General features: G+C 41.0%; 1 protein-coding gene across 9 annotated transcripts in view; it reads right to left on the bottom strand.

The window, feature by feature from the left end:
• LOC117394408 (microtubule-associated protein 4-like) overlaps positions 1-19,407 on the bottom strand; it is a 141,135-nt gene extending 121,728 nt beyond the window's left edge. For 4 of the 9 annotated variants that reach the window (XR_009320393.1, XR_009320395.1, XR_009320390.1 and 1 more), the window contains exon 1: positions 18,925-19,405. The gene's annotated coding sequence lies outside the window, so the exon portion shown is untranslated. Of the gene's footprint in view, positions 1-18,924 lie in introns of all 9 variants that reach the window. The other 5 variants (XR_009320398.1, XR_009320396.1, XR_009320399.1 and 2 more) reach the window with 4 other exon arrangements.
• Between the last annotated feature and the right edge of the window lie 301 nt (positions 19,408-19,708).

Here is a 19,708-nt window from a genome sequence, read left to right on the forward strand (position 1 = left end):
GCCTAAAGTGCACTTTTCACTGTCCAATTTATTCCACTCATTTTTATCTACAGTATGTGATTAATTATATTACATATTTCCACCATCTATTCAGAAAATGCCTGACGCACGCTGATGGATGCAGAATGAGGCCACACGGAACAAAGGTTATGCTTGTAATTATATACATATATATATATACATATACATATACATATATATATATATATATATATATATATATATATATATATATATATATATATATATTATTAGTGGTACACCATAACCAGCAATTTACAATTACGGAAGAAAAGGGGGAGTTGACTATCTTGTGTATACAGAAGATCTTTGGTATATTGCTGCAGAGCAATGGCTCGCACAGCGTAGCTCTCGCAGGGAGCTCACACAGGGTAGTGCTGCAGAACGAAGGCTCGCACAGCGTAGCTCTCGCAGGGAGCTCACACAGGGTAGTGCTGCAGAACGAAGCCTCGCACAGCGTAGCTCTCGCAGGGAGCTCACACAGGGTAATGCTGCAGAACGAAGGCTCGCACAGCGTAGCTCTCGCAGGGAGCTCACACAGGGTAGTGCTGCAGAACGAAGGCTCGCACAGCGTAGCTCTCGCAGGGAGCTCACACAGGGTAATGCTGCAGAACGAAGGCTCGCACAGCGTAGCTCTCGCAGGGAGCTCACACAGGGTAGTGCTGCAGAACGAAGGCTCGCACAGCGTAGCTCTCGCAGGGAGCTCACACAGGGTAGTGCTGCAGAACGAAGGCTCGCACAGCGTAGCTCTCGCAGGGAGCTCACACAGGGTAGTGCTGCAGAACGAAGGCTCGCACAGCGTAGCTCTCGCAGGGAGCTCACACAGGGTAATGCTGCAGAACGAAGGCTCGCACAGCGTAGCTCTCGCAGGGAGCTCACACAGGGTAGTGCTGCAGAACGAAGGCTCGCACAGCGTAGCTCTCGCAGGGTAGTGCTGCAGAACGAAGGCTCGCACAGCGCAGCTCTCGCAGGGAGCTCACACAGGGTAGTGCTGCAGAACGAAGGCTCGCACAGCGTAGCTCTCGCAGGGAGCTCACACAGGGTAGTGCTGCAGAACGAAGGCTCGCACAGCGTAGCTCTCGCAGGGAGCTCACACAGGGTAGTGCTGCAGAACGAAGGCTCGCACAGCGTAGCTCTCGCAGGGAGCTCACACAGGGTAGTGCTGCAGAACGAAGGCTCGCACAGCGTAGCTCTCGCAGGGAGCTCACACAGGGTAATGCTGCAGAACGAAGGCTCGCACAGCGTAGCTCTCGCAGGGAGCTCACACAGGGTAGTGCTGCAGAACGAAGGCTCGCACAGCGTAGCTCTCGCAGGGTAGTGCTGCAGAACGAAGGCTCGCACAGCGCAGCTCTCGCAGGGAGCTCACACAGGGTAGTGCTGCAGAACGAAGGCTCGCACAGCGTAGCTCTCGCAGGGAGCTCACACAGGGTAGTGCTGCAGAACGAAGGCTCGCACAGCGTAGCTCTCGCAGGGTAGTGCTGCAGAACGAAGGCTCGCACAGCGTAGCTCTCGCAGGGAGCTCACACAGGGTAGTGCTGCAGAACGAAGCCTCACACAGCGCAGCTCTCGCAGGGAGCTCACACAGGGTAGTGCTGCAGAACGAAGCCTCGCACAGCGTAGCTCTCGCAGGGAGCTCACAATAACGCTGCATGCGCAACTCGTAATTTACGTCGTGCTTCATTCACCCTCAACACTCCTACCACGTGACCAAAAACAGGGTGTGGGAGGGGGAGAACACTGAACATAGTGATTACCCTGTGAGAATTAATTGGTGATCCACGGCCAATACCCCACGAACCTTAGGTTTAAGGTTAGGTTATTGTTATGAAATAAACAAGCCATATTATTACATTTTGTACGTGTTATTGTTTGTGTTTGTTTAGCACTTCCCTTTAATAAGCTGCATGTTGGAATTATAGGTACTATACAGCATTGTACAGATATGCCACTGGAACTTCGCTTGGCAGTTATGTGCCCCTGAGTGTTTGTCTTCTAATTATTTGTATAAAGTTATTTAAGGATCTTGTATTCAATAAGCTTTATTGACAAACCAGGAAGTGATTTGAGAAGTTGGAAAACAAAATGGTTTTTTTTTAATGTTTTAATCTATATACCTCGATCGATATATCTATATCTACGATAGATAGATACCCTTGTGGTTGCATTTATAAATGCAACCACAATGTATGTCTCCATCATAGTCCTCCTCTCTTTCTGACAGCAGTTACTCAGGGGAGAGGGATGGTAGAAGGATGGGGGAGGGTGGCACGTGGCTCTGCCTGGCCACAGCAGGGTTCTGATTACGTGTCTCGGATGAAGATCTAATCCCTCTCTTTGGCCAGCTGGGCTGCCAGGCTTTACTCTTCTAGAACCAGCACCTTCAAACGCTTTAGCCTAATCTGCAGAGAACCGAAAAAGATCAAATTAACACTTTTGTGACCCTTCTCATCAAACCTTTTTATTATCCAGCATCTGGGAACAGAAATGTGCAGAGCTTCCTTTATTGATCCTTACTTATTGATCTATATATGTTTATTTACCAGGAGATTTACCCATTGAGGCCGAACGAAGGCTCGCACAGCGTAGCTCTCGCAGGGAGCTCACACAGGGTAGTGCTGCAGAACGAAGGCTCGCACAGCGTAGCTCTCGCAGGGTAGTGCTGCAGAACGAAGGCTCGCACAGCGCAGCTCTCGCAGGGAGCTCACACAGGGTAGTGCTGCAGAACGAAGGCTCGCACAGCGTAGCTCTCGCAGGGAGCTCACACAGGGTAGTGCTGCAGAACGAAGGCTCGCACAGCGTAGCTCTCGCAGGGAGCTCACACAGGGTAGTGCTGCAGAACGAAGGCTCGCACAGCGTAGCTCTCGCAGGGAGCTCACACAGGGTAGTGCTGCAGAACGAAGGCTCGCACAGCGTAGCTCTCGCAGGGAGCTCACACAGGGTAATGCTGCAGAACGAAGGCTCGCACAGCGTAGCTCTCGCAGGGAGCTCACACAGGGTAGTGCTGCAGAACGAAGGCTCGCACAGCGTAGCTCTCGCAGGGTAGTGCTGCAGAACGAAGGCTCGCACAGCGCAGCTCTCGCAGGGAGCTCACACAGGGTAGTGCTGCAGAACGAAGGCTCGCACAGCGTAGCTCTCGCAGGGAGCTCACACAGGGTAGTGCTGCAGAACGAAGGCTCGCACAGCGTAGCTCTCGCAGGGTAGTGCTGCAGAACGAAGGCTCGCACAGCGTAGCTCTCGCAGGGAGCTCACACAGGGTAGTGCTGCAGAACGAAGCCTCACACAGCGCAGCTCTCGCAGGGAGCTCACACAGGGTAGTGCTGCAGAACGAAGCCTCGCACAGCGTAGCTCTCGCAGGGAGCTCACAATAACGCTGCATGCGCAACTCGTAATTTACGTCGTGCTTCATTCACCCTCAACACTCCTACCACGTGACCAAAAACAGGGTGTGGGAGGGGGAGAACACTGAACATAGTGATTACCCTGTGAGAATTAATTGGTGATCCACGGCCAATACCCCACGAACCTTAGGTTTAAGGTTAGGTTATTGTTATGAAATAAACAAGCCATATTATTACATTTTGTACGTGTTATTGTTTGTGTTTGTTTAGCACTTCCCTTTAATAAGCTGCATGTTGGAATTATAGGTACTATACAGCATTGTACAGATATGCCACTGGAACTTCGCTTGGCAGTTATGTGCCCCTGAGTGTTTGTCTTCTAATTATTTGTATAAAGTTATTTAAGGATCTTGTATTCAATAAGCTTTATTGACAAACCAGGAAGTGATTTGAGAAGTTGGAAAACAAAATGGTTTTTTTTTAATGTTTTAATCTATATACCTCGATCGATATATCTATATCTACGATAGATAGATACCCTTGTGGTTGCATTTATAAATGCAACCACAATGTATGTCTCCATCATAGTCCTCCTCTCTTTCTGACAGCAGTTACTCAGGGGAGAGGGATGGTAGAAGGATGGGGGAGGGTGGCACGTGGCTCTGCCTGGCCACAGCAGGGTTCTGATTACGTGTCTCGGATGAAGATCTAATCCCTCTCTTTGGCCAGCTGGGCTGCCAGGCTTTACTCTTCTAGAACCAGCACCTTCAAACGCTTTAGCCTAATCTGCAGAGAACCGAAAAAGATCAAATTAACACTTTTGTGACCCTTCTCATCAAACCTTTTTATTATCCAGCATCTGGGAACAGAAATGTGCAGAGCTTCCTTTATTGATCCTTACTTATTGATCTATATATGTTTATTTACCAGGAGATTTACCCATTGAGGCCGAGGCCTCATTTACAGGGGGTCCTGGAAAACAATAAAAGCACAATTACAAAGTACAAACAACACAATCAAAACATCGTTTTAAGTGACTTCTGTTTTTTCATTAAATATTTTTAGTAATTCAGGGAAAAGTGCATTATTTATTTTATTTTTAAATCTTAGTTAGCATTAGTATTGTGATTTACAAAAAAATGACATGTAGAGTACACACACACACACGGTCGAATTGGGTTCTGTAGCACATGTGAGTGTGTGCTGGAAGGGAGTTGCTGTAACTCAAAAGTGCTGTGTAAATGACTGAGTCAGGAGTCTAATTATATTGCCATTACGCAACAAACAAATAAACTAGCTGATCGTGGGAACTACACATTTAAAAAACTGTATTTATAGTTGAGAACTTTTGATGGAACGAATATATAGAAAGGTATAACTCATTTAACCAACTGGACATTTTGAACACCTATCCCGATACCTGTAAATATGGCCCTCGGTCTCTTAATGCAGTGTTCTGTAAAGAAAAACATTTTGTGATGAGCAAACTCCGCTCATCTCATTTCTGTTTTACAATAATCGCATTCCACACTCTGATGACTTGGAGGTGGCATTTTAAGAATACAAATTGAAATTTTAACAAAATATGAATAAAAAGAAATGTAACAAAATAGCAAAAAGCTTGTATTACCGCCGATGCCGTATACTGCATTACTGCGGTGACGTGTTGTTTTGCGAACACACGGCATGCAGGGTAAAAAATGACATGCATTATAGTATCTCCTTTAGATGCTGGCGAAAAATGCTCCATTAAACACTTCCATGTTTGTATTTGTTTTGTGATGAGAAACCGCATAATCTTCTTGCTTTTTTATAGTAATGTTTTGTCAGTGGATCAATTAATTGTATTACCTGTCTGATATTCCAAAAATAACTTTATACCTTAGTACAGCAGTAAACATGTCAGCGTTCTGGATGAGAGGAAAATTAGATTCATCGGCTTTTAAAACACTTTCGTACTGATCTAGCACTGATCAAATGGGACTGATTTGCTTCTCGACCTTTGAGATCAATCTACATTCATGCATAAGCTCTTGGTTTGACTAATAAATAAAATAAATAAACATGCTTTCTGTACAGCAGCAATAACATTATAACTTCATAAAACTTCTGAATCTCTTCATAGAAACACGTCTCCCCTAAACAAGGTTTGAGCTCTTTACCTCATCGACCTTCTCTATTTACAGGGAGTCAAATTTGCAATACAGCACTGGAACAGAAAATATAAATACATGCACTCAGAAAGAAATAGCAAATGAGTTGAGGACAAGAAAGGGAAGATAAAAGACCACTCATTTGAAAATACATTCAGTGGCAAGCAGATTCATCAGCGACTTCATCCGGGGTAGTAATAAATAGCTCGGAAACCAGTCTTGACTGGAAAATCTTTGCATTCATCACTAAGTCATACAGTACAGTACATCCTCTATTCAAAATTAGAGCTATCAGTATGAAAAAAAATAGATGGCCATGAAGCATATGGGCAGTATGTCACCTACAGAATAGAAGACACCTCCTTATATCCCCAGAATGTGATACTTCTCAAACGTATGGTATATGATGGCAACTCACAGGTTCATGACAGCCGGATAAGCGGTTCTCCAGATATATGGAACAGTGTGACATACAGTATGTAGAGTATACAGTAAAAACACATAAACTCCTTTGCAGGTAAGTTTAATCTAAGACCAGTACACTGCTGTACAAAAACAATTACAGTAAGGATTTAGGCTCAGATGTGGTGTATTGTAGGATGTGTGTCTGTGTGAATTCAGGGAGTGCCCTTAATCCCTAGGAAGGGTGAGCAGAGGTCGCAGAGCAAAACGCTTCTCTGCCCAAATTTACAGGGCTTCCAGAGGAAACAAGCCCTGCTTGCCTGCCCACCTGCCTGCCATCACAATAAATAAAAACTTCCCTTTGCAAACACAATGCAGTTACATGGTGCCAGGGCATGAGGAAACAAGTTTCATACATTTTGTTCAAACTGTCAGATCCCATCAATGAGAAAGCATGTTTGATACAGAGTTTAATCTTAAGTGTCTGTCTTTGTTAAAGTTTCAATAGTTCATACAATGGTCCCCAAATGTTTTATAAAAAGCATGATACCTGGCATTGCACTGGGCTGAAGAAATCTCAGTTTGCACAAGCCATGCTTTCAGTTAGTGTTGCATTATCATGATCATTTCACCTGGAGGGTGAAATTGACCCCACCCCATCAATGGCTTATTTCGTGTCATTAACCAACCAACTGCTTCCCGCTGACTGACACGCTTTCAGTCACTAACACGACTCGAAAGACACTGCTGAGATTTCCGGGTTTCCAAATAAAAACAAGTCTACTAGTAATTTCTGGACAGACGCCCAACAAGTTCTGTCAACCACTGAAAAAGGATTTAAAGCAGAGATTAACCTACGACTAAAATGTTTTTTGTGAAGACAAAACAGATTCCGACCTGCCTGCCTGCCAGGGCTCTCCACACAGCATCCCTGATCCCAGGCACACTTTTAGGAGACGCTCAGCGACTAGGAAGCGTCTGAAGCATGTGGGTTTATTAATACACCCAGCACAGGGCTCCTCCGTCACCAGAAGGCTTTCTATTCTCTTCGGAGAGAGGTCTGACCAGCACGCAGCAGCTGAGCCAAAACGCCCAGTCACTGCTGGTGCACTTCTCTGCATTAATCACTGATCTGAAAACAGTTCTCAGAGTGCTCTCCTCTTTCTCTCCCAGTGTGTCTGAAAACAGTTCTCAGAGATAGATATATATATATATATATATATATATATATGTTTTTATAAAATGTATAAATAGATATAAGCAAATACTATTTCATGAACTAAATTTATCAGGTACGTTTTTTTCCTTATTACTGATAATAATGGAATGAATAACTATGATTTCATTTATAAATATTTTATTTAAGAAAATAAAGAGAGGAATGTCCATTCTTGCTTATCAAGACCCTAAGAATAAATGTGTACTATATCAACAGTTCAATGCAGCAGGTGTTCAGGGACGTCAGAGGCTCGGTTTGCCGCACGAGTGGTACCAAGCTGCAACATTGTTGGCAAAACCAAGGGACGAGATGTTGCAACCATCAGGGGATCGAGAGCGGGAAGCTGTGTCTGCTTGGGTTTGTTGGCTGGTGCAGCGTGGGCGAGCCCTGCACACAGGGATATGTAACTTCTGCTGAGAGGGAGAGACTGGAGTGGAAGAAAGAGCACATAAGCAACACCCAAACAGCGAAGAGGAGAAACGGGACTACAAGAGAGAGAACCCAGAGACTGCACTGGGTGGCTGTAGCACACAGCCAAAACAGTGTGGGGTTTTTTCACTTGCTTAGTTCTTTTATTATTTGTCACAGTCTGAGTAGCACTACGCTGCTCAGCTGTAGTTGCACCACTGGCTTGTAAAGCAGAATACTTAACCTGTCCGGTGTAGAGTCCCAGCTTAATAAACCGCCGAATTTGAGAACCTGAAAAACCCGGTGCCAGTCTGTCTTCATTTCCACGCAATGCTACAACACATATTAATAAAAATGTTTTTAAAAAAACATACTTCACGTTAAAAAAACTAAATAAATAAACAACAAGATGCTAATGTAAAAATTGATTTTTAGTGGATTTTTATAGGAAGAGTGTCAAATATAGCCAGAAAACACCTGGTCCTGGGGCAGCATCCCACTGAAAAACGCTTGGTCCTTAAAGGGTTAAAAAGACTAACACCACCAAAAGTGCAATCTCCCACTTTAACTTATTTATTTTTATTTTTTTTTATGCACAATACGTATGAATGCAATATGTAGGAATGCGCTATGATGCCAGTGCACGCCTTTTAAGCTAGTGTGAGAAGGTCAGTCTGATCAAATATGAAAAACTAAACGTGTGAAGAATGTGGAGAAGAGCTGAGGCGCAGGTACAAAAACACTGAACTGAAGTGCTGTATGAAGATAGTGTGCAGGGGAAAAAAAATTGGAAAGTGTCTAAACTTGGAAACGGTTGTGTGTGGCACATGTGCCCCGTAAACTTCAAGAAGAGAACAAAAGGGTCTAGAATTAAACAAAAAAAAGTAACAGGAAATGGAAAAGGTTGCCATATCAAGCTGATAAAGGCTTGTTTGTGAACTGTGCAGCCTCCAGTAAATCAATGTAGACTTTGCTGGTATAGTACGAAGCCTTAGTTTCGAGTCATGTCAAAAAGAAAAATATCAGATTTGTTCTCTAGTTTGTCTGCTGCATCTCGCACTAGTAGTACTGCAAAGTCTACATCTATAGACTCTGTTAGTGTTGAAAATCAAGAATTTGATGAAGATAATTTAATAATTGTGCAACAGCTGTCTGATTCTGACGATGTACCTCCACAGCCAAAAAAGCATTTTAAGAGTTTATGGCTTCAAGAATTTCCCTGGTTACATTACAATAATGAAAAATAGAAAATGTATTGAGAGTTTGGCACTAAAGCAGGGCCAGCTGTTTCAAGGACTGTGAAAAAGCACAGTGAAAGCAGCAAGCATACAAATGCTTGGGACTGCGTTACTGCAAAGTGTACGCCAACCCAGACGCCGATAGCCAGAGCAATGGTTCATCTACTGAAGTAATGCAGAAAAAAAAAAAAAAAAAAAAACTTACAGGGAATTACAAATGAAATTGAATGCAGCTCATAGGATTGCAGCAGGAGAACTGCCATTCATTACATTTCACTCTCTGATTGTGCTAATGAGGAAGAACGGTTGGGAAGTATCTAAAACACATGACAATGATACAGCATGTGCTGAGTTCATTGCAGTCATTGCTGATGAAATAAGGGGGGATTTACAGAAAGGGGTTCACAGTGCAAATTACATTTCCATTGTGACTGACTGACAGATGTAGCTGGGAGACAGAATGTAATGGTGTACTGTAAGTATGCTAGTGAATCGTCTGGTAGGCTTAGCTGAACTAGTTCACTGTAACGCACAAGGAATCTTAAACACAACCAAGAATGTTCAGAATTTCTGATTGGTGGTGAGACAAGCTTTGTGCTTTTGGAGCTGACATTGCCAGTGCTAATATGGGCACGGGGGGGGGGGGGGGGGGGGTAGGTGCTCTCATGAAAAGTGAGATTGGACAGCATATTAGATCATTTCATTGCTTGCCCCATAGGCTTGAATTTGCAATGTTATGTACTCAAAGATTAGTTTCAATGATTGAGAAAATATATGATCTGCTGAAATTGGTGTGAAAAACATACCATAACCATTTTAGTCCAAAAAGCAAACGCGAGTTGAAAGCAACTGGTGCTGAGTTAAGCTGTACAATTAGGTCACCTTCGGCTATAAAGACACAGCGCTGGCTGCCTCACATTTGTCATGCGTCGTCTGGTTTTTTGCAATGAAATGAGAATCTTGCTATTGGACAGGGACAGTTTCCTGCTGTGCATCCCCCATATGGAGCACCTCGCTTCCACTTCCAAAAACAGACATTAGAAGAAGAGCAAAACATCTTGTACAGGAAATGGAAAGACTTGCTTTTGCAGGGTTTGGTCATTTTTTACATGATCTCTTCACAGAGGTGTCAATGCTTAGCCTAACACTCCAAAGGAATAGTCTAATTCTCCCCCAAGCTATTGCAGAAATTGAGAATTGTGTCTTGACAATTAAAAGTATGAGGGAAAAGCCATTAAAACATGGCAAACTAGAGACATTATTGCAGCAACTGGATTCCCAACCAGAGTCAGATCCTCAGCAGCAGGGTCAGTCAGGCGGCAGCACAGGCAGAGCCACCAGCAACAGATTTCTGTGGACTTTGGTGATGAACAAGTCTTACTGAATTGGTATTGTGACCTTTTAGCAAGGGATGGATGCAATGTTGATGCAGTTCACCAGGATGGAGAATGCTTAAAACACTAGTAAAAATCTTCTACATTCAGTGGAAACCATGCTTGTGTTGCCAATATCAGCCGCCCAATGTGAACGTGGATTTTCAGCACAAAACAGAACTAAATCCAAGCTACACAACTCACTTAACGTGGCAACACTGTTGACAATCTTGTGAGAATCAGTTCAAAGGGCCCTTCCCTTGAAAAGTTTGATCCAGAGCCTTTTGTTAAGCGCTGGCTTTCCTCAGGTAAAAGGAAACGAAGATCAAATTGCACATCCTGGCCACGTGATGTAGACATTGTAAATGCTGGCAACACCAGCTCAGATTGTGAATATGAAGAAAGATTTAATAGTTGTATAAAGTTCACAGGCTTAAGTTAAGGCCAAATTCCAATTAGTTCAGAGGGCTGAGTTAAGGAACACATTACCAAAATGCAGAACTGCAGGGAATTTGAAATTCATTAAAGAACCAAAGATGTAAAATGACAGCATGAGGAAGAACGGTTACAGCAGCAGCATTCAAGGACAGGTGCAGTGTCAGAGCACCAGATCACATGGAGGACAGGGGCAGTGTCAGAACAGCAGATCACATGGAGGGCAGGTGTAGCGTCAGAACAGCAGATCACATGGAGGACAGGGGCAGTGTCAGAACAGCAGATCACATGGAGGGCAGGTGTAGCGTCAGAACAGCAGATCACATGGAGGACAGGTGCATCATCAGAACAGCAGATCACATGGAGGACAGGTGCATCGTCAGAACAGCAGATCACATGGAGGGCAGGTGTAACGTCAGAGCAGCAGATCACATGGAGGACAGGTGTAGTGTCAGAACAGCAGATCACATGGAGGACAAGTAAGGCAGAGCAAGTCAGTGTCAGGGAGCATAGATGAACAATGAGGCAGCAAACCAATTAGTACAAACGCTACCTTTCGGTTTTTGTTTGAGTGTTTTTCTTGTATTTTAAGCAGTTAAATATGGAAGCAACGAACTTGCTCTTAAAGTGGCACCCAACAATTGGATTTGGCACCCAGAATTTTTGGCCTAGGAGCCATTGGCTCCCAATGCAAAAAGTTGGTCTGGAGCCCTACTATAGTTTACCATGCTTTACCATACCTCTCCAGGTTTTTACAATGCTTACCAATGCTTTCACTATGTTTCATTACACTTTGCGATTACTCTTTTTCTATGGGGAACCATGGGACAAGCATGGGAAAACTGCAAAAATCAGGGATGGAAATACGACTCCTGTTGCATATCAGTTTCGCCCATTCCAGGACTTACTACGAGCTTGATTAGCCACAATGTAACAAGCTCAGACATGTCTTATTAAACTCCTTGTGAATGAAGTAATACATTCCCCATATTAACCCTCTACAATACAGTGAAAAGTGTAAGTCCTGAGACAGCATCACTCATTTGCATCACTGCTCCTCGTATCCCATCCTATCCTATTGTGTCTGTGTGCTGATACATCTGTTAAAGCCTTTTCTATTACAACTTCCACATAAAGATAGTGACCAGCACTTACATTTTTTAATAGTAACAAAAAAACTTTACCTAAACATTTAACCATTGTCATAGATACTGTATGCATGTCAAATACAGAGATGAGCTGCAGGGTTTATACAGTAGGATGTGCGCAGTGTCAGAGTCTTTCAATGGACTGTACACAAATCAGGGCTGGAAATAAGACTCCCATTGTATAGCAATTTAATCCATTCCTGGTTTTACTAGGAGTTTAATAAGAAACACCTGAAATTGATACTGCACCTATACACTGTGGCTCATCAAGCTCGTAGTAAAACCTGGAATGTGCAATAGGAGTCTTACTCCCATCACTGCACAGGAACAGCCGACCGGCTCTGCTACTCTACATCCTCTTCACAGGGAATTTCTTCCCCAGGGTGATAATAACAGCTGCCACAACTGTATCTCACACGGACAGGGAGTTTGAATATTCTAATATTCTTATATTTTGTACAATATACAGTAGGGACCATGTCCTTACTGCAGCAATAGTGATATACAGAGCACCAGTGGCAGTACACCTCATGGAATTATTATTATCTCAATACATCCCTAGTCGTATAATATGCTCAGTTTTTGCTGCGGCTTCCAAGGTTTAAAATGCGTGGGGGGAAGGACATTCTCTTACCTCGCCCCTAGCCTTTGGAATTCCTCATTGCCGTTGGTCAGACAAGCAGTGCGTTTTTTTTAAAGCTTGTTTCTCTTTGAAAAGGCATTTCTTTGTACATTGCCTTAAGGTTGTGACTTCACTTTAATAGTAACAACTAAAATGTTTCCAATTCACTGAAACTATTAGTTTTTAATCATAATTGCTCTGCTAAAATGTGTTCAGTGTTTTGAGAGGACCTGGTCTTGAAAGGTGTTATGTAAGTGCAATGTTGTTGTTGCACCAAGAAACTGATGCCCTAACTGTGCGCAAATTACAATCACATCCATTAGACGGCATGTAGATACATAGAGGACCACCTCATAGACAACCAGAACCCTCCACTGACAGTATAAAGTGTGACAAGAACTCTAGTGGGTATATCAAGATGAACTACCAATACTGCCATGTAGTGTTGTCACAACATGGTACAGCCACATTTACAAACAGAGCATTCCCCTATTAATCACTATGAAGAACATAACAAAAATACAACTTACAAATGGAAGGAGGCTGTTCAGTTTCTAACAGCTGACTGATCTCAAAACCCTGTAAAGTCGGTTCTTGACGGATGATTCAGCATCAACAGCATGGCTAACCTCATACCCCTTTTACTGTGTATGATTCAGGCTCAGCATATTCATAGCAAAGGCCGAAAGAGTACAGAGTCTACCCCTGGTCTCATACCTGTTTTTTTTTTTTTTCTTAAATAGGCTTACATGATCACGGGAGATTGAGCACCTACCTAACACTCTTCCAAGACGTGCTGCTGATGTCTCAGATAACCACAATCACAACCTGAAGATTTGAGACAGGAGCCGCGCTCAAGGATCACTGTGCACTTCGGGGTTTTAACATGGTATCCTGGTGGTCACCGATTCCAACAGAATCTAGTCAGTGTGTCTCTGTACTGCCTCAATCTCTGCTTGACAGTGAAGAGGAGGGGGAGGGATGCTGCTGCTGTCCACAAAGACTGACACAGAGATTCACACCGACAGACACACTAACATACAGTAGACAGACACACAGACTGACACAGAATGCCCACACTGTGCAACTCAAATAAACAGTACACGATGCAACACACCAACTACCAAAGAGATGCCCCATCAGGTCACAGCAGCACAGGGCATTGTCTGACTGAACTGTGAATAAGAGGAGAGGGACTTGACTGAATAATATCTCAAAAGGGATTCCTAACCAATACTTTAAGTACTGCACAGAAACCAGAGGACACAGTTGGCAGGCTGCAATCCGATTCTTATCTGGAGGTTGCAATATGATACATGTGATAATCCTTTTTGGTCCTTTTTGTTAAAAGATCAAAGTTGAATGAGATAGGGACCTTATGTAGTCATACCAACTTTAAAAACATATGTATTCTTCACTCAAGAACCACTTGGTGAACTGCAACTCTCTATGTTGAGATCACAATACATATCAATCTCTATTGCGATACAATATATCACATAAAGAAAGTATTAGGATTCATCAATACACAATGAAGGGTCACACCCCTAACATGAACCAGTTAAACAGTAAGAACTGCAGTACAGGGAGCAAGCTAAACAAGTGAATTATAAAGAATAATCTCACTGTCGAGAAAAGCAGACTGGAAACCACCCAGAACTACAGCACTTCCCCTACTGAACTGATACAGGGGGCTGAGTCTGTGTTTAGAGAATAAGTGCTTCTGATCAAGAAAATCAGAGCCGTGAGTGTGATGAAAGCTTGATGACCATGACGTAGACAGTAACATGTTCAGAAGAGTATAGAATTATCAAGCAAATGTTTCATCACAATTTGATAAGCGGCTCTCCAGAGATACTGTACCTAGAAATGTAAGTGTGGCATACAGAAAGATGAATGGACAGACAGACACCCTTACAGCACATAGTCCCAGAATTTATAAAGTCCCAGGATTTTAAAAAATAATGCAACAGTAAATAATGTTAATTCCAAGTTTCGTGACATCTAGTTAAGTGGTTGTCCAGGTGTACAGTATACTGTACACAGAAGAACATACGACTAAGTAATTAGCTATGCTGGAATAGGATTTCAAATGTGTGATTGACATTTTAAACATCCAATGAGCTGACAAAGAATAAGATAGTACCAATAGTATAGCAGATCTCTGAAGAGACAAAAACAACTACACAGAAACAGTCTTTCTTTTAGGTGAATGGGCTTTACTGCTTGTAGTGCCAGGACAAACATGGATTTGTTTTTATGTTCCAATATTCTTTCAATTTTTTTTTTTTTTTTTTTTAATATGAATTAGCTGGAAAACAAAAGTATTATTTGCACCATATTATTTAAAATAAAAACTCATAAATACACCATCAAATGACTTAATAATAAGAAATACTGTAAAGTAGAATTTGCTCAAATTGTTTTCAATGCTCTTTAAGCCGGATATCTGTTATTAGCTGTTGTCTAAATTGCTCTTTCAGGTTTGACATACGCATCCACAATGTTTAGAATTCACATCCTAGTCTTGTATTTAATGTATTATGCCTGTATTTAATGTGTTTGCATTGTTTTTTACTGTTTGTATTTAATGTACTATGCCCTGTATCTCACTGTATTTAATGTATTTGCATTGTTCCTCACTATCTTGTAACACGCTTTGTGATGGTGGTCCACTATGAAAGGCACTATATAAAATAAATATTGACTGATTATCTTTTTGATAAATCAATTTATAAATTCAGTTCTATGAACAAATGCAAATGGTTATTTTGACACTGATTACATTTGAAGCTGTGTTTGTTAAGATTTGATTACAGTTTTAAGTATATCACAAATACTACCCAGTAGCAGAGACCTGACTTAAAGGTTGATTCAAATCTTTTCAGTAATCAGATCTAATACATTTTATTTTATTTTTTAGTTTATTTATCTGGCACAAATACAGCATGACATTGTTTCACGCTATTTTTTTTTTTGCTGTTTGAATAACGGAATATTTGTCCCAGATTAAAACACAAATAAACTGAACCTCCAAGTATGACCATATGAGGACTAGTGCTGGGACGAACACAGGATTGTCACGTTCGGATATTCACGCAATTTAAATATTCGCTTGGATATTCGTTCGTTTTTCAAACAGTAATAAAAGCCATTATATTGCTCTGAATGCAGGCAGAGACAGCACAGCAGCAGGGGCGGGGGTGTGGCTGTGGCCCTGTGTGTGTGCCTTGCTTTTTATAGCAGGACCTTACAATATGTAACACGTCAAAATAGAAAAATATCCCAGGAGTAAAGAAAGTTGTGCAGGCCTTACTTTACCCCAGTGAAGTAACTACAAAACAAAGGATGCCAAATAGCAGTTCAAATTAAACGTTGTTTTGTTTATTCCCGAAATAAATAGTACAGAAAGTTGACAAGGCATTTTATTTCTTTTTTCTTTTTTTTCATTCCTTGCTATTGTCATTTCTTCACAGTAAACAGCGGCCTCTGACACGTTTTCATAAAGTAATAACAATAAAGTTTACTTGTGCCTTTTTGTAGCTGAACAAGCAAACAAAAACTGAAATTCAACTTTAAACACTTCAAATAAAACAAACGTGGAAATAGCGTTGTAAAATAAAGGTGAAAAAAACTCAAATAATACAACGTCCAACAAATAATATATAATATCAGGGCTAGAAGTTAACTTTTCAAGGCAGTAGTGAGGATTTGTTACCTACCTGGAAAATAGGTAGCAAAATGGCCTAATTCAGTAGCGGTTTATTCGACTAATAACTATAATAAAAATAATTTTAAAAATAAACACCTACTACTGTTTTAAATAGCCTGAATAACCCAAACTATCACATAGTAGGTCTATATTTAAATCAGAAAGTATTTATTGAAACCACCTTGTGCTCAACTAAATGGAACTAATGAAATATTAAATCTCTTAACATGATTTAACATATAGCTAAATATTTAACTAAATCTTAAATCTCTTAATTAGATTGAACATTTAGCTAATTATTTAACTAAATCTTAATTACAAGAGTAAATCAAATCATGTGAAAGCACAAAGCGGGAGGAGCTCATTTGCATACAAACTCCAGATTTAGCTGGCCAGTTAAATATTTAGCTAAATGTTAAATCTAGTTAAGAGATTTAAAATTTAGTTAAATACTTAGCTAAATGTTAAATCTAGTTAAGAGATTTAAGATTTAATTAAAAATTTAGCTAAATGTAAATATTGTAACTAGATTTATAAATTATATCTGAATGTACACATTTAAAAAAATATTTATAAATCTGGGGAAAAAATACAAGATTTAAGTTAAATCTGGAAAAAGAGTGAAAACAGTGACAAAACTTAATTCAGGTCAGTTGACTTACCTTCACTTAATTTAGCATAGGTTACCAAAATGTCTTGTTTTAAGAGAGTTTCCTAAGCTTTTGTTTTGTAAATAATCTCAACTTGTCGGTTTTAACAGTGTACACCACATTTTAGAGATTACAGAAAAGCATATTTATCTTTTTAAGGACGGCCTATATCTGCGAGCTTCATGGACGATATGAAAGTGGTCATTAAGGCGTAGGCTGTAAAAGATAGAGCCCACAGTTATTTGAAAACACTGATTTTGTTTGTAAATAAAGCGGGTTATCAAGGACACAGCACAGCAGCAGCTCTTTTAAAAAGTATCCCTGTTTTCTTCCAGTCCCAGTTCCTGCCTTTTCTATAACCTTGGGGCTGATCGTCAAAACCTTTTACTCCAAGAGTAAATTACTGTTAAAACACCTGTTAAAATCACACAACTAGAAATAAGTGCAGCGGGTATTTCATTTAAAACGGTTGAAGTGAGTGAGGTCGTTCATTTGTCATTCTAAATTTGATTGTAACTTGTAACCTTTTTATAAATTAAAGAGTCATTTACAAAGCTTTTTACTCCAAAGTGTAAATGAGCCCCCTTAACCAAGCTGACTCAAATCATTCTCACACAAAGCAGTATGTAAAACTCAGACCGCCACTGCTTTTGCCATGGTTCGCTGCTCTGTGCTTTAGTATAGAGAGGACACCATCGCCAGAGTTGCTGATCCAACAACTGGCACTACAACACTGGCAGATTAACCCTTTGAGGACCTGGGGCCTGTTGCATAAAACACTGTCAGCTGGTTTCACAGACCCTGATTAGAACTAATTTTGGATGATGTAATTTTACTTCAGGTAAGGTAGTCCAGGGTTGATGCTAGAGTAATCGAGGTCTGCGATACCAGCCATCTAATTGTAACAAATAAATATACTTTTCCCATGTCCCATGGAGTCTTATTTCCATCCCTGCTTTAGGTTTAATACACAAACCAGGACCAGAGGAAATTGTATTGTACTGCTTGTTAAATTGCTTTCTGTAACACCCTTAAGATCATGAATAATTTAAGCGAAAAAATGAGGTGGCAAATAAACTATATGTTTCTTATGCAAGTTATGTAAGCGACCAGAATCAGAAATACCTGTTTAAAAGTCTTTTCTTTCTTTTTTTTTTTTTACTATAGGCTGGTAGTCATGGCTTGAAACTTTTAATTGTCTAATGAAAACATGAAGCCAAGCAGTTTACAAAGAAACAAACTGACATTGTTGACAGTACACTTGTTTATATTCCGCACATCTCATCTGAGCTGCAGACCCACCGCCCTGAAGTCAACCCTTCATAACCTGCTTGCCACTTGAGTCACTCCAAACATGTAAACCAAAGAAGCACATCATCAGGCTCTATGTTATTAGTTGTACAGCTCATAATTTGCAGCGCCTACAAGTGTTTAATGTTAGGTAACAAAACTATTGAAAAAAAACCTATTTGAAAATCTGTATGGCACAGCAGGCATGCCAAGTCTCACTCGTTTGGAGTGAGACACTCATTTGAAGTACTGTACTCATTTTTTTGGCTAATTTTGTTACCCCTTACAGAAAGAAAACGACAATGCATTTTATGCAGTATTCCCAAATATTACCAAATTAGTTTTCGATATTACCACCATGATGATACAGAAAAGTCCTGGTTTATCCAAGAAAAAAAAATAAAACGGGCGGGATTAACAGTATCCTGGCTTTACAAGAGCAAAGGGGAAAACTATACTGCGGGTTTATAACAACGACAGTATCTACCAATGTAACAGCACTGTAAGGTATACGTATTGCATTATTTAGAATTACACCATCCGTTATTAGAAAAACAATAAATACATATATTCATACAGTCGTAATGGCTGTAGTATTTCTGCTGTTTGCATTGAAGATGCATGAAAAAAAACAATCAGTGCCTTTCAGTACGAACTGTAATAAACAGTTATATGCACTTTCGCTTTCTCCTATTCGATATATTGTATTCCCACTTTTTCACGGCATCTGAACAGTGGTTATACGCTACGCTGTTCTTTCATGCACAAAAACACAAGTGTATGTACAAACATCAACACAGTCATTGACATTATACCTTATTCACCTTTATAACCCGGGTGTAGGACTGCGTGCAGTACTTATCTTTTGACGTATCAATACTGTGTTAAAATGAATAAATTAAATCAGCGACTCACCCCTCTGCGAATATTGTTCGCGTTTATTTACTGTTATTGTGTTTTGTTTTGTTTTTTGTTGTAACTTTTCCACCCTCCAAAGCTTAGCCACTGCAGGGTTTTTTTGGACGCTCCAACTGTGGACCAGACCACAAACCCCGCCTCAAGTCACACCCTGTTTTCGTCACAGCCAATCGGTACTGCAAATTCGTGACTGACAGGCTTTTAAACCCTATCATTTATAAGGAACATAATTTATACAACTCGTTCTTCCAATTGTAACTCGGGGACCACGCCTACTAACGACTTTCCTTCTGTCACTGTCCGTCTGCGGACTGGATAGAACTCTCACTGTGATTGACGCCTCTTCAACCAATCCACAGGTTTAATTCCTTTTACGGGAGGCTGCATGATTCCAATCAGCAAACTGCCAGGAATAAAAAGACTTGTTTCCACATCCGATTACTGTATAATCTATAGTCGTATATTATATTTGTGAAGGGAGGTAAACAGGCGCAAAGGCTTCTACATGAAACTAAAGCATTTTAACAGAAGTTTCTTAAAATACAGTATGTCCCTAAGTATAGTCTGCACATATATACTTGATTATACGGTAGAAAAATACTAAGGCATCACAGAGCAATTAGGAGCCGCTATTCCCATCTAAATAAGCCAATCAGAACATAAACATGTCCAACGAGCGAGGGACTACACAGGTCATTTTTCTAATAACAATATTCAGCAAAACCACAGATTTCCATGTAGTTTCTTCCCACGCGTTAGGCAATAAAGCAATATTTTCCAA

Source organism: Acipenser ruthenus, chromosome 3, assembly GCF_902713425.1.
Source record: "Acipenser ruthenus chromosome 3, fAciRut3.2 maternal haplotype, whole genome shotgun sequence".
In the NCBI taxonomy this organism is placed as follows: domain Eukaryota; kingdom Metazoa; phylum Chordata; class Actinopteri; order Acipenseriformes; family Acipenseridae; genus Acipenser; species Acipenser ruthenus.